Here is a 15644-nt window from a genome sequence, read left to right as displayed (position 1 = left end):
AATGAACTCTGAAAATGTTGAAAGTTGGCATGCTATCATCATTTCACCTAGATAGCATGTGTTAAAAAGTTGAGAGGGCTACGACAAAAACTGGATGCACTTCGTGTACAAAACGGGCAATCTCTCTCGAAGTATCAGCGTTTCGAACAAGAACTCATCTCTTACAAAGTGATTTCATTTTTTTGAACTTATTTGAACTCCACACTTTTTGTGTGTTAAAAATGCACCATTCAAAGGCACATCACAAAATTTCAACAATTTCTGACTCTATTTGGTATTCTTCGTGCATTTACTTATTTATTTTTTGAGCTAGTTGACCCTGAAATTGAAAAGCACTACAAATGAACTCTGAAAATGTTGAAAGTTGGCATGCTATCATGATTTCACACACATAGCATGTGTTAAAAATTTGAGAGGGCTACGACAAAAAATAGATGCACTTCGTGTACAAAATGGGCAATCTCTCTCGAAGTATCAGCGTTTCGAACGAGAACTCATCTCTTACAAAGGGATTTCATTTTTTGAACTTATTTGAACTCCATACTTTTTTTGTGTTCAAAATGCACCATTCAAAGGCACATCACAAAATTTCAACAATTTCTGACTCTATTTGGTATTCTTCGTGCATTTACTTATTTATTTTTTGAGCTAGTTGACCCTGAAATTGAAAAGCACTACAAATGAACTGTGAAAATGTTGAAAGTTGGCATGCTATCATGATTTCACACACATAGCATGTGTTAAAAATTTGAGAGGGCTACGACAAAAAATGGATGCACTTCGTGTACAAAATGGGCAATCTCTCTCGAAGTATCAGCGTTTCGAACGAGAACTCATCTCTTACAAAGGGATTTCATTTTTTGAACTTATTTGAAATCCATACTTTTTGTGTGTTCAAAATGCACCATTCAAAGGCACATCACAAAATTTCAACAATTTCTGACCTCATTTGGTATTCTTCGTGCATTTACTTATTTTTTTGAGCTAGTTGACCCTGAAATTGAAAAGCACTACAAATGAACTCTGAAAATGTTGAAAGTTGGCATGCTATCATCGTTTCACCCACATAGCATGTGTTAAAAAGTTGAGAGGGCTACGACAAAAACTGGATGCACTTCGTGTACAAAACGGGCAATCTCTCTCGAAGTATCACCGTTTCGAACGAGAACTCATCTCTTACAAAGGGATTTCATTTTTTTGAACTTATTTGAACTCCACACTTTTTTTGTGTTCAAAATGCACCATTCAAAGGCACATCACAAAATTTCAACAATTTCTGACTTCATTTGGTATTCTTCGTGCATTTACTTATTTATTTTTTGAGCTAGTTGACCCTGAAATTGAAAAGCACTACAAATGAACTCTGAAAATGTTGAAAGTTGGCATGCTATCATCATTTCACCCACATAGCATGTGTTAAAAATTTGAGAGGGCTACGACAAAAACTGGATGCACTTCGTGTACAAAACGGACAATCTCTCTCGAAGTATCAGCGTTTCGAACGAGAACTCATCTCTTACAAAGGGATTTCATTTTTTGAACTTATTTGAACTCCATACTTTTTGTGTGTTCCAAATGCACCATTCAAAGGCACATCACAAAATTTCAACAATTTCTGACTTCATTTGGTATTCTTCGTGCATTTTCTTATTTTTTTGAGCTAGTTGACCCTGAAATTGAAAAGCACTACAAATGAAATCTGAAAATGTTGAAAGTTGGCATGCTATCATCATTTCACCCACATAGCATGTGTTAAAAAGATGAGAGGGCTACGACAAAAACTGGATGCACTTCGTGTACAAAACGGGCAATCTCTCTCGAAGTATCAGCGTTTCGAACGAGAACTCATCTCTTACAAAGGGATTTCATTTTTTTGAACTTATTTGAACTCCATACTTTTTGTGTGTTCAAAATACACCATTCAAAGGCACATCACAAACTTTCAACAATTTCTGACTTCATTTGGTATTCTTCATGCATTTACTTTTTTTTTTGAGCTAGTTGACCCTGAAATTGAAAAGCACTACAAATGAACTCTGAAAATGTTGAAAGTTCGCATTCTATCATCATTTCACCCACATAGCATGTGTTAAAAAGTTGAGAGGGCTACGACAAAAACTGGATGCACTTCGTGTACAAAACGGACAATCTCTCTCGAAGTATCTGCGTTCCGAACGAGAACTCATCTCTTACAAAGTGATTTCATTTTTTTGAACTTATTTGAACTCCACACTTTTTGTGTGTTCAAAATGCACCATTCAAAGGCACATCACAAAATTTCAACAATTTCTGACTTCATTTGGTATTCTTCGTGCATTTACTTATTTATTTTTTGAGCTAGTTGACCCTGAAATTGAAAAGCACTACAAATGAACTCTGAAAATGTTGAAAGTTGGCATGCTATCATGATTTCACAAACATAGCATGTGTTAAAAATTTGAGAGGGCTACGACAAAAAATAGATGCACTTCGTGTACAAAATGGGCAATCTCTCTCGAAGTATCAGCGTTTCGAACGAGAACTCATCTCTTACAAAGGGATTTCATTTTTTGAACTTATTTGAACTCCATACTTTTTGTGTGTTCAAAATGCACCATTCAAAGGCACATCACAAAATTTCAACAATTTGTGACTTCATTTGGTATTCTTCGTGCATTTCCTTATTTTTTTTGAGCTAGTTGACCCTGAAATTGAAAAGCACTACAACTGAACTCTCAAAATGTTGAAAGTTGGCATGCTATCATCATTTCACCCACATAGCATGTGTTAAAAATTTGAGAGGGCTACGACAAAAAATGGATGCACTTCGTGTACAAAATGGGCAATCTCTCTCGAAGTAGCAGCGTTTCGAACGAGAACTCATCTCTTACAAAGGGATTTCATTTTTTTGAACTTATTTGAAATCCATACTTTTTGTGTGTTCAAAATGCACCATTCAAAGGCACATCACAAAATTTCAACAATTTCTGACCTCATTTGGTATTCTTCGTGCATTTACTTATTTTTTTGAGCTAGTTGACCCTGAAATTGAAAAGCACTACAAATGAACTCTGAAAATGTTGAAAGTTGGCATGCTATCATCGTTTCACCCACATAGCATGTGTTAAAAAGTTGAGAGGGCTACGACAAAAACTGGATGCACTTCGTGTACAAAACGGGCAATCTCTCTCGAAGTATCACCGTTTCGAACGAGAACTCATCTCTTACAAAGGGATTTCATTTTTTTGAACTTATTTGAACTCCACACTTTTTTTGTGTTCAAAATGCACCATTCAAAGGCACATCACAAAATTTCAACAATTTCTGACTTCATTTGGTATTCTTCGTGCATTTACTTATTTATTTTTTGAGCTAGTTGACCCTGAAATTGAAAAGCACTACAAATGAACTCTGAAAATGTTGAAAGTTGGCATGCTATCATCATTTCACCCACATAGAATGTGTTAAAAATTTGAGAGGGCTACGACAAAAACTGGATGCACTTCGTGTACAAAACGGACAATCTCTCTCGAAGTATCAGCGTTTCGAACGAGAACTCATCTCTTACAAAGGGATTTCATTTTTTGAACTTATTTGAACTCCATACTTTTTGTGTGTTCCAAATGCACCATTCAAAGGCACATCACAAAATTTCAACAATTTCTGACTTCATTTGGTATTCTTCGTGCATTTACTTATTTTTTTGAGCTAGTTGACCCTGAAATTGAAAAGCACTACAAATGAAATCTGAAAATGTTGAAAGTTGGCATGCTATCATCATTTCACCCACATAGCATGTGTTAAAAAGATGAGAGGGCTACGACAAAAACTGGATGCACTTCGTGTACAAAACGGGCAATCTCTCTCGAAGTATCACCGTTTCGAACGAGAACTCATCTCTTACAAAGGGATTTCATTTTTTTGAACTTATTTGAACTCCATACTTTTTGTGTGTTCAAAATACACCATTCAAAGGCACATCACAAACTTTCAACAATTTCTGACTTCATTTGGTATTCTTCATGCATTTACTTTTTTTTTTGAGCTAGTTGACCCTGAAATTGAAAAGCACTACAAATGAACTCTGAAAATGTTGAAAGTTCGCATTCTATCATCATTTCACCCACATAGCATGTGTTAAAAAGTTGAGAGGGCTACGACAAAAACTGGATGCACTTCGTGTACAAAACGGACAATCTCTCTCGAAGTATCTGCGTTCCGAACGAGAACTCATCTCTTACAAAGGGATTTCATTTTTTTGAACTTATTTGAACTCCACACTTTTTGTGTGTTCAAAATGCACCATTCAAAGGCACATCACAAAATTTCAACAATTTCTGACTTCATTTGGTATTCTTCGTGCATTTACTTATTTATTTTTTGAGCTAGTTGACCATGAAATAGAAAAGCACTACAAATGAACTCTGAAAATGTTGAAAGTTGGCATGCTATCATCATTTCACCCACATAGCATGTGTTAATAATTTGAGAGGGCTACGACAAAAACTGGATGCACTTTGTGTATAAAACGGACAATTTCTCTCGAAGTATGAGGGTTTCGAACGAGAACTCATCTCTTACAAAGGGATTTCATTTTTTTGAACTTATTTGAACTCCATACTTTTTGTGTGTTCAAAATGCACCATTCAAAGGCACATCACAAAATTTCAACAATTTCTGACTTCATTTGGTATTCTTCGTGCATTTACTTATTTTGTTTTGAGCTAGTTGACCCTGAAATTGAAAAGCACTACAAATGAACTCTGAAAATGTTAAAAATTGGCATGCTATCATCATTTCACCCACATAGCATGTGTTAAAAATTTGAGAGGCTACGACAAAAACTGGATGCACTTTGTGTACAAAACGGACAATCTCTCTCGAAGTATCAGCGTTCCGAACGAGAACCCATCTCTTACAAAGGGATTTCAATTTTTCGAACTTATTTGAACTCCATACTTTTTGTGTGTTCAAAATGCACCATTCAAAGGCACATCACAAACTTTCAACAATTTCTGACTTCATTTGGTATTCTTCGTGCATTTCCTTTTTTTTGAGCTAGTTGACCCTGAAATTGAAAAGCACTACAAATGAACTCTGAAAATGTTGAAAGTTGGCATGCTATCATCATTTCACCCACATAGCATGTGTTAATAATTTGAGAGGGCTAGGCCAAAAACTGGATGCACTTCGTGTATAAAACGGACAATCTCTCTCGAAGTATCAGCGTTTCGAACAAGAACTCATCTCTTACAAAGGGATTTCATTTTTTGAACTTATTTAAACTCCACACTTTTTGTGTGTTCAAAATGCACCATTCAAAGGCACATCACAAAATTTCAACAATTTCTGACTACATTTGGTATTCTTCGTGCATTTACTTATTTTGTTGAGCTAGTTGACCCTGAAATTGAAAAGCACTACAAATGAACTCTGAAAATGTTGAAAGTTGGCATGCTATCATCATTTCACCTAGATAGCATGTGTTAAAAAGTTGAGAGGGCTACGACAAAAACTGGATGCACTTCGTGTACAAAACGGGCAATCTCTCTCGAAGTATCAGCGTTTCGAACAAGAACTCATCTCTTACAAAGTGATTTCATTTTTTTGAACTTATTTGAACTCCACACTTTTTGTGTGTTAAAAATGCACCATTCAAAGGCACATCACAAAATTTCAACAATTTCTGACTCTATTTGGTATTCTTCGTGCATTTACTTATTTATTTTTTGAGCTAGTTGACCCTGAAATTGAAAAGCACTACAAATGAACTCTGAAAATGTTGAAAGTTGGCATGCTATCATGATTTCACACACATAGCATGTGTTAAAAATTTGAGAGGGCTACGACAAAAAATAGATGCACTTCGTGTACAAAATGGGCAATCTCTCTCGAAGTATCAGCGTTTCGAACGAGAACTCATCTCTTACAAAGGGATTTCATTTTTTGAACTTATTTGAACTCCATACTTTTTGTGTGTTCAAAATGCACCATTCAAAGGCACATCACAAAATTTCAACAATTTCTGACTTCATTTGGTATTCTTCGTGCATTTCCTTATTTTTTTTGAGCTAGTTGACCCTGAAATTGAAAAGCACTACAACTGAACTCTGAAAATGTTGAAAGTTGGCATGCTATCATCATTTCACCCACATAGCATGTGTTAAAAATTTGAGAGGGCTACGACAAAAAATGGATGCACTTTGTGTACAAAATGGGCAATCTCTCTCGAAGTAGCAGCGTTTCGAACGAGAACTCATCTCTTACAAAGGGATTTCATTTTTTTGAACTTATTTGAAATCCATACTTTTTGTGTGTTCAAAATGCACCATTCAAAGGCACATCACAAAATTTCAACAATTTCTGACCTCATTTGGTATTCTTCGTGCATTTACTTATTTTTTTGAGCTAGTTGACCCTGAAATTGAAAAGCACTACAAATGAACTCTGAAAATGTTGAAAGTTGGCATGCTATCATCGTTTCACCCACATAGCATGTGTTAAAAAGTTGAGAGGGCTACGACAAAAACTGGATGCACTTCGTGTACAAAACGGGCAATCTCTCTCGAAGTATCACCGTTTCGAACGAGAACTCATCTCTTACAAAGGGATTTCATTTTTTTGAACTTATTTGAACTCCACACTTTTTTTGTGTTCAAAATGCACCATTCAAAGGCACATCACAAAATTTCAACAATTTCTGACTTCATTTGGTATTCTTCGTGCATTTACTTATTTATTTTTTGAGCTAGTTGACCCTGAAATTGAAAAGCACTACAAATGAACTCTGAAAATGTTAAAAATTGGCATGCTATCATCATTTCACCCACATAGCATGTGTTAAAAATTTGAGAGGCTACGACAAAAACTGGATGCACTTTGTGTACAAAACGGACAATCTCTCTCGAAGTATCAGCGTTCCGAACGAGAACCCATCTCTTACAAAGGGATTTCATTTTTTCGAACTTATTTGAACTCCATACTTTTTGTGTGTTCAAAATGCACCATTCAAAGGCACATCACAAACTTTCAACAATTTCTGACTTCATTTGGTATTCTTCGTGCATTTCCTTTTTTTTGAGCTAGTTGACCCTGAAATTGAAAAGCACTACAAATGAACTCTGAAAATGTTGAAAGTTGGCATGCTATCATCATTTCACCCACATAGCATGTGTTAATAATTTGAGAGGGCTAGGCCAAAAACTGGATGCACTTCGTGTATAAAACGGACAATCTCTCTCGAAGTATCAGCGTTTCGAACAAGAACTCATCTCTTACAAAGGGATTTCATTTTTTTGAACTTATTTGAACTCCATACTTTTTGTGTGTTCAAAATGCACCATTCAAAGGCACATCTCAAAATTTCAACAATTTCTGACTTCATTTGGTATTCTTCGTGCATTTACTTATTTTGTTTTGAGCTAGTTGACCCTGAAATTGAAAAGCACTACAAATGAACTCTGAAAATGTTAAAAATTGGCATGCTATCATCATTTCACCCACATAGCATGTGTTAAAAATTTGAGAGGCTACGACAAAAAATGGATGCACTTCGTGTACAAAACGGAGAATCTCTCTCGAAGTATCAGCGTTCCGAACGAGAACCCATCTCTTACAAAGGGATTTCATTTTTTCGAACTTACTTGAACTCCATACTTTTTGTGTGTTCAAAATGCACCATTCAAAGGCACATCACAAAATTTCAACAATTTCTGACTTCATTTGGTATTCTTCGTGCATTTCCTTTTTTTTGAGCTAGTTGACCCTGAAATTGAAAAGCACTACAAATGAACTCTGAAAATGTTGAAAGTTGGCATGCTATCATCATTTCACCCACATAGTATGTGTTAAAAATTTGAGAGGGCTACGGCAAAAAATGGATGCACTTCGTGTACAAAATGGGCAATCTCTCTCGAAGTATCAGCGTTTCGAACGAGAGCTCATCTCTTACAAAGGGATTTCATTTTTTGAACTTATTTAAACTCCACACTTTTTGTGTGTTCAAAATGCACCATTCAAAGGCACATCACAAAATTTCAACAATTTCTGACTACATTTGGTATTCTTCGTGCATTTACTTATTTTTTTGAGCTAGTTGACCCTGAAATTGAAAAGCACTACAAATGAACTCTGAAAATGTTGAAAGTTGGCATGCTATCATCATTTCACCTAGATAGCATGTGTTAAAAAGTTGAGAGGGCTACGACAAAAACTGGATGCACTTCGTGTACAAAACGGGCAATCTCTCTCGAAGTATCAGCGTTTCGAACAAGAACTCATCTCTTACAAAGTGATTTCATTTTTTTGAACTTATTTGAACTCCACACTTTTTGTGTGTTAAAAATGCACCATTCAAAGGCACATCACAAAATTTCAACAATTTCTGACTCTATTTGGTATTCTTCGTGCATTTACTTATTTATTTTTTGAGCTAGTTGACCCTGAAATTGAAAAGCACTACAAATGAACTCTGAAAATGTTGAAAGTTGGCATGCTATCATGATTTCACACACATAGCATGTGTTAAAAATTTGAGAGGGCTACGACAAAAAATAGATGCACTTCGTGTACAAAATGGGCAATCTCTCTCGAAGTATCAGCGTTTCGAACGAGAACTCATCTCTTACAAAGGGATTTCATTTTTTGAACTTATTTGAACTCCATACTTTTTGTGTGTTCAAAATGCACCATTCAAAGGCACATCACAAAATTTCAACAATTTCTGACTTCATTTGGTATTCTTCGTGCATTTCCTTATTTTTTTTGAGCTAGTTGACCCTGAAATTGAAAAGCACTACAACTGAACTCTGAAAATGTTGAAAGTTGGCATGCTATCATCATTTCACCCACATAGCATGTGTTAAAAATTTGAGAGGGCTACGACAAAAAATGGATGCACTTTGTGTACAAAATGGGCAATCTCTCTCGAAGTAGCAGCGTTTCGAACGAGAACTCATCTCTTACAAAGGGATTTCATTTTTTTGAACTTATTTGAAATCCATACTTTTTGTGTGTTCAAAATGCACCATTCAAAGGCACATCACAAAATTTCAACAATTTCTGACCTCATTTGGTATTCTTCGTGCATTTACTTATTTTTTTGAGCTAGTTGACCCTGAAATTGAAAAGCACTACAAATGAACTCTGAAAATGTTGAAAGTTGGCATGCTATCATCGTTTCACCCACATAGCATGTGTTAAAAAGTTGAGAGGGCTACGACAAAAACTGGATGCACTTCGTGTACAAAACGGGCAATCTCTCTCGAAGTATCACCGTTTCGAACGAGAACTCATCTCTTACAAAGGGATTTCATTTTTTTGAACTTATTTGAACTCCACACTTTTTTTGTGTTCAAAATGCACCATTCAAAGGCACATCACAAAATTTCAACAATTTCTGACTTCATTTGGTATTCTTCGTGCATTTACTTATTTATTTTTTGAGCTAGTTGACCCTGAAATTGAAAAGCACTACAAATGAACTCTGAAAATGTTGAAAGTTGGCATGCTATCATCATTTCACCCACATAGCATGTGTTAAAAATTTGAGAGGGCTACGACAAAAACTGGATGCACTTCGTGTACAAAACGGACAATCTCTCTCGAAGTATCAGCGTTTCGAACGAGAACTCATCTCTTACAAAGGGATTTCATTTTTTGAACTTATTTGAACTCCATACTTTTTGTGTGTTCCAAATGCACCATTCAAAGGCACATCACAAAATTTCAACAATTTCTGACTTCATTTGGTATTCTTCGTGCATTTACTTATTTTTTTGAGCTAGTTGACCCTGAAATTGAAAAGCACTACAAATGAAATCTGAAAATGTTGAAAGTTGGCATGCTATCATCATTTCACCCACATAGCATGTGTTAAAAAGATGAGAGGGCTACGACAAAAACTGGATGCACTTCGTGTACAAAACGGGCAATCTCTCTCGAAGTATCACCGTTTCGAACGAGAACTCATCTCTTACAAAGGGATTTCATTTTTTTGAACTTATTTGAACTCCATACTTTTTGTGTGTTCAAAATACACCATTCAAAGGCACATCACAAACTTTCAACAATTTCTGACTTCATTTGGTATTCTTCATGCATTTACTTTTTTTTTTTTGAGCTAGTTGACCCTGAAATTGAAAAGCACTACAAATGAACTCTGAAAATGTTGAAAGTTCGCATTCTATCATCATTTCACCCACATAGCATGTGTTAAAAAGTTGAGAGGGCTACGACAAAAACTGGATGCACTTCGTGTACAAAACGGACAATCTCTCTCGAAGTATCTGCGTTCCGAACGAGAACTCATCTCTTACAAAGGGATTTCATTTTTTTGAACTTATTTGAACTCCACACTTTTTGTGTGTTCAAAATGCACCATTCAAAGGCACATCACAAAATTTCAACAATTTCTGACTTCATTTGGTATTCTTCGTGCATTTACTTATTATTTTTTTGAGCTAGTTGACCCTGAAATTGAAAAGCACTACAAATGAACTCTGAAAATGTTGAAAGTTGGCATGCTATCATCATTTCACCCACATAGCATGTGTTAATAATTTGAGAGGGCTACGAAAAAAACTGGATGCACTTCGTGTACAAAACGGACAATCTCTCTCGGAGTATGTGCGTTTCGAACGAGAACTCATCTCTTACAAAGGGATTTCATTTTTTTGAACTTAATTGAACTCCATAATTTTTGTGTGTTCAAAATGCACCATTCAAAGGCACATCACAAAATTTCAACAATTTCTGACTTCATTTGGTATTCTTCGTGCATTTACTTATTTTGTTTTGAGCTAGTTGACCCTGAAATTGAAAAGCACTTCAAATGAACTCTTAAAATGTTAAAAGTTGGCATGCTATCATCATTTCACCCACATAGCATGTGTTAAAAAGTTGAGAGGGCTACGATAAAAACTGGATGCACAACGTGTACAAAACGGACAATCTCTCTCGAAGTATCTGCGTTCCGAACGAGAACTCATCTCTTACAAAGGGATTTCATTTTTTTGAACTTATTTAAACTCCATATTTTTTGTGTGTTCAAAATGCACCATTCAAAGGCACATCACAAAATTTCAACAATTTCTGACTTCATTTGGTATTCTTCGTGCATTTACTTATTTTTTTGAGCTAGTTGACCCTGAAATTGAAAAGCACTACAAATGAACTCTGAAAATGTTGAAAGTTGGCATGCTATCATCATTTCACCCAGATAGCATGTGTTAAAAAGTTGAGAGGGCTACGAAAAAATCTGGATGCACTTCGTGTACAAAACGGGCAATCTCTCTCGAAGTATCACCGTTTCGAACGAGAACTCATCTCTTACAAAGGGATTTCATTTTTTTGAACTTATTTGAACTCCACACTTTTTTTGTGTTCAAAATGCACCATTCAAAGGCACATCACAAAATTTCAACAATTTCTGACTTCATTTGGTATTCTTCGTGCATTTACTTATTTTTTTGAGCTAGTTGACCCTGAAATTGAAAAGCACTACAAATGAACTCTGAAAATGTTGAAAGTTGGCATGCTGTCATCATTTCATCCACATAGCATGTGTTAAAAAGTTGAGAGGGCTACGATAAAAACTGGATGCACTTGGTGTACAAAACGGACAATCTCTCTTGAAGTATGAGCGTTTCGGACGAGAACTCATCTCTTACACAGGGATTTCATTTTTTTGAACTTATTTGAACTCCTTACTTTTTATGTGTTCAAAATGCACCATTCAAAGGCACATCACAAAATTTCAACAATTTCTGACTTCATTTGGTATTCTTCGTGCATTTACTTATTTTTTTTGAGCTAGTTGACCCTGAAATTGAAAAGCACTACAAATGAACTCTGAAAATGTTGAAAGTTGGCATTCTATCATCATTTCACCCACATAGCATGTGCTAAAAAGTTGAGAGGGCTACGACAAAAACTGGATGCACTTCGTGTACAAAACGGACAATCTCTCTCGAAGTATCAGCTTTTCGAACGAGAACTCATCTCTTACAAAGGGATTTCATTTTTTGAACTTATTTGAACTCCATACTTTTTGTGTGTTCAAAATGCACCATTCAAAGGCACATCACAAAATTTCAACAATTTCTGACTTCATTTGGTATTCTTCGTGCATTTATTTATTTTTTTGAGCTAGTTGACCCTGAAATTGAAAAGCACTACAAATGAAATCTGAAAATGTTGAAAGTTGGCATGCTATCATCATTTCACCCACATAGCATGTGTTAAAAAGTTGAGAGGGCTACGAGAAAAACTCGATGCACTTCGTGTACAAAACGGGCAATCTCTCTCGAAGTATCACCGTTTCGAACGAGAACTCATCTCTTACAAAGGGATTTCATTTTTTTGAACTTATTTGAACTCCATACTTTTTGTGTGTTCAAAATACACCATTCAAAGGCACATCACAAACTTTCAACAATTTCTGACTTCATTTGGTATTCTTCATGCATTTACTTATTTTTTTTTTGAGCTAGTTGACCCTGAAATTGAAAAGCACTACAAATGAACTCTGAAAATGTTGAAAGTTGGCATTCTATCATCATTTCACCCACATAGCATGTGTTAAAAAGTTGAGAGGGCTACGACAAAAACTGGATGCACTTCGTGTACAAAACGGACAATCTCTCTCGAAGTATCTGCGTTCCGAACGAGAACTCATCTCTTACAAAGGGATTTCATTTTTTTTGAACTTATTTGAACTCCACACTTTTTGTGTGTTCAAAATGCACCATTCAAAGGCACATCACAAAATTTCAACAATTTCTGACTTCATTTGGTATTCTTCGTGCATTTACTTATTATTTTTTTGAGCTAGTTGACCCTGAAATTGAAAAGCACTACAAATGAACTCTGAAAATGTTGAAAGTTGGCATGCTATCATCATTTCACCCACATAGCATGTGTTAATAATTTGAGAGGGCTACGACAAAAACTGGATGCACTTCGTGTAACAAACGGACAATCTCTCTCGAAGTATGTGCGTTTCGAACGAGAACTCATCTCTTACAAAGGGATTTCATTTTTTTGAACTTATTTGAACTCCATACTTTTTGTGTGTTCAAAATGCACCATTCAAAGGCACATCACAAAATTTCAACAATTTCTGACTTCATTTGGTATTCTTCGTGCATTTACTTATTTTGTTTTGAGCTAGTTGACCCTGAAATTGAAAAGCACTTCAAATGAACTCTTAAAATGCTAAAAGTTGGCATGCTATCATGATTTCACCCACATAGCATGTGTTAAAAAGTTGAGAGGGCTACGATAAAAACTGGATGCACTTCGTGTACAAAACGGACAATCTCTCTCGAAGTATCTGCGTTCCGAACGAGAACTCATCTCTTACAAAGGGATTTCATTTTTTGAACTTATTTGAACTCCGTACTTTTTGTGTGTTCAAAATGCACCATTCAAAGGCACATCACAAAATTTCAACAATTTCTGACTTCATTTGGTATTCTTCGTGCATTTCCTTTTTTTTTGAGCTAGTTGACCCTGAAATTGAAAAGCACTACAACTGAACTCTGAAAATTTGGAAATTTGGCATGCTATCATCATTTCACCCACATAGCATGTGTTAAAAATTTGAGAGGGCTACGACAAAAAATGGATGCACTTCGTGTACAAAATGGGCAATCTCTCTCGAAGTATCAGCGTTTCGAACGAGAGCTCATCTCTTACAAAGGGATTTCATTTCTTTGAACTTATTTGAACTCCATTATTTTTGTGTGTACAAAATGCATCATTCAAAGGCACATCACAAAATTTCAACAATTTCTGACTTCATTTGGTATTCTTCGTGCATTTACTTATTTTTTTGAGCTAGTTGACCCTGAAATTGAAAAGCACTACAAATGAACTATGAAAATGTTGAAAGTTGGCATGCTGTCATCATTTCATCCACATAGCATGTGTTAAAAAGTTGAGAGGGCTACGATAAAAACTGGATGCACTTGGTGTACAAAACGGACAATCTCTCTTGAAGTATGAGCGTTTCGGACGAGAACTCATCTCTTACAAAGGGATTTCATTTTTTTGAACTTATTTGAACTCCTTACTTTTTATGTGTTCAAAATGCACCATTCAAAGGCACATCACAAAATTTCAACAATTTCTGACTTCATTTGGTATTCTTCGTGCATTTACTTATTTTTTTTGAGCTAGTTGACCCTGAAATTGAAAAGCACTACAAATGAACTCTGAAAATGTTGAAATTTGGCATTCTATCATCATTTCACCCACATAGCATGTGCTAAAAAGTTGAGAGGGCTACGACAAAAACTGGATGCACTTCGTGTACAAAACGGACAATCTCTCTCGAAGTATCAGCGTTTCGAACGAGAACTCATCTCTTACAAAGGGATTTCATTTTTTGAACTTATTTGAACTCCATACTTTTTGTGTGTTCAAAATGCACCATTCAAAGGCACATCACAAAATTTCAACAATTTCTGACTTCATTTGGTATTCTTCGTGCATTTATTTATTTTTTTGAGCTAGTTGACCCTGAAATTGAAAAGCACTACAAATGAAATCTGAAAATGTTGAAAGTTGGCATGCTATCATCATTTCACCCACATAGCATGTGTTAAAAAGTTGAGAGGGCTACGAGAAAAACTCGATGCACTTCGTGTACAAAACGGGCAATCTCTCTCGAAGTATCACCGTTTCGAACGAGAACTCATCTCTTACAAAGGGATTTCATTTTTTTGAACTTATTTGAACTCCATACTTTTTGTGTGTTCAAAATACACCATTCAAAGGCACATCACAAACTTTCAACAATTTCTGACTTCATTTGGTATTCTTCATGCATTTACTTATTTTTTTTGAGCTAGTTGACCCTGAAATTGAAAAGCACTACAAATGAACTCTAAAAATGTTGAAAGTTGGCATTCTATCATCATTTCACCCACATAGCATGTGTTAAAAAGTTGAGAGGGCTACGACAAAAACTGGATGCACTTCGTGTACAAAACGGACAATCTCTCTCGAAGTATCTGCGTTCCGAACGAGAACTCATCTCTTACAAAGGGATTTCATTTTTTTTGAACTTATTTGAACTCCACACTTTTTGTGTGTTCAAAATGCACCATTCAAAGGCACATCACAAAATTTCAACAATTTCTGACTTCATTTGGTATTCTTCGTGCATTTACTTATTATTTTTTTGAGCTAGTTGACCCTGAAATTGAAAAGCACTACAAATGAACTCTGAAAATGTTGAAAGTTGGCATGCTATCATCATTTCACCCACATAGCATGTGTTAATAATTTGAGAGGGCTACGACAAAAACTGGATGCACTTCGTGTAACAAACGGACAATCTCTCTCGAAGTATGTGCGTTTCGAACGAGAACTCATCTCTTACAAAGGGATTTCATTTTTTTGAACTTATTTGAACTCCATACTTTTTGTGTGTTCAAAATGCACCATTCAAAGGCACATCACAAAATTTCAACAATTTCTGACTTCATTTGGTATTCTTCGTGCATTTACTTATTTTGTTTTGAGCTAGTTGACCCTGAAATTGAAAAGCACTTCAAATGAACTCTTAAAATGCTAAAAGTTGGCATGCTATCATCATTTCACCCACATAGCATGTGTTAAAAAGTTGAGAGGGCTACGATAAAAACTGGATGCACTTC

This window comes from Hordeum vulgare, chromosome 5H (assembly GCF_904849725.1).
Source record: "Hordeum vulgare subsp. vulgare chromosome 5H, MorexV3_pseudomolecules_assembly, whole genome shotgun sequence".
NCBI lineage: Eukaryota > Viridiplantae > Streptophyta > Magnoliopsida > Poales > Poaceae > Hordeum > Hordeum vulgare.
This window is presented reverse-complemented; position numbering follows the sequence as displayed.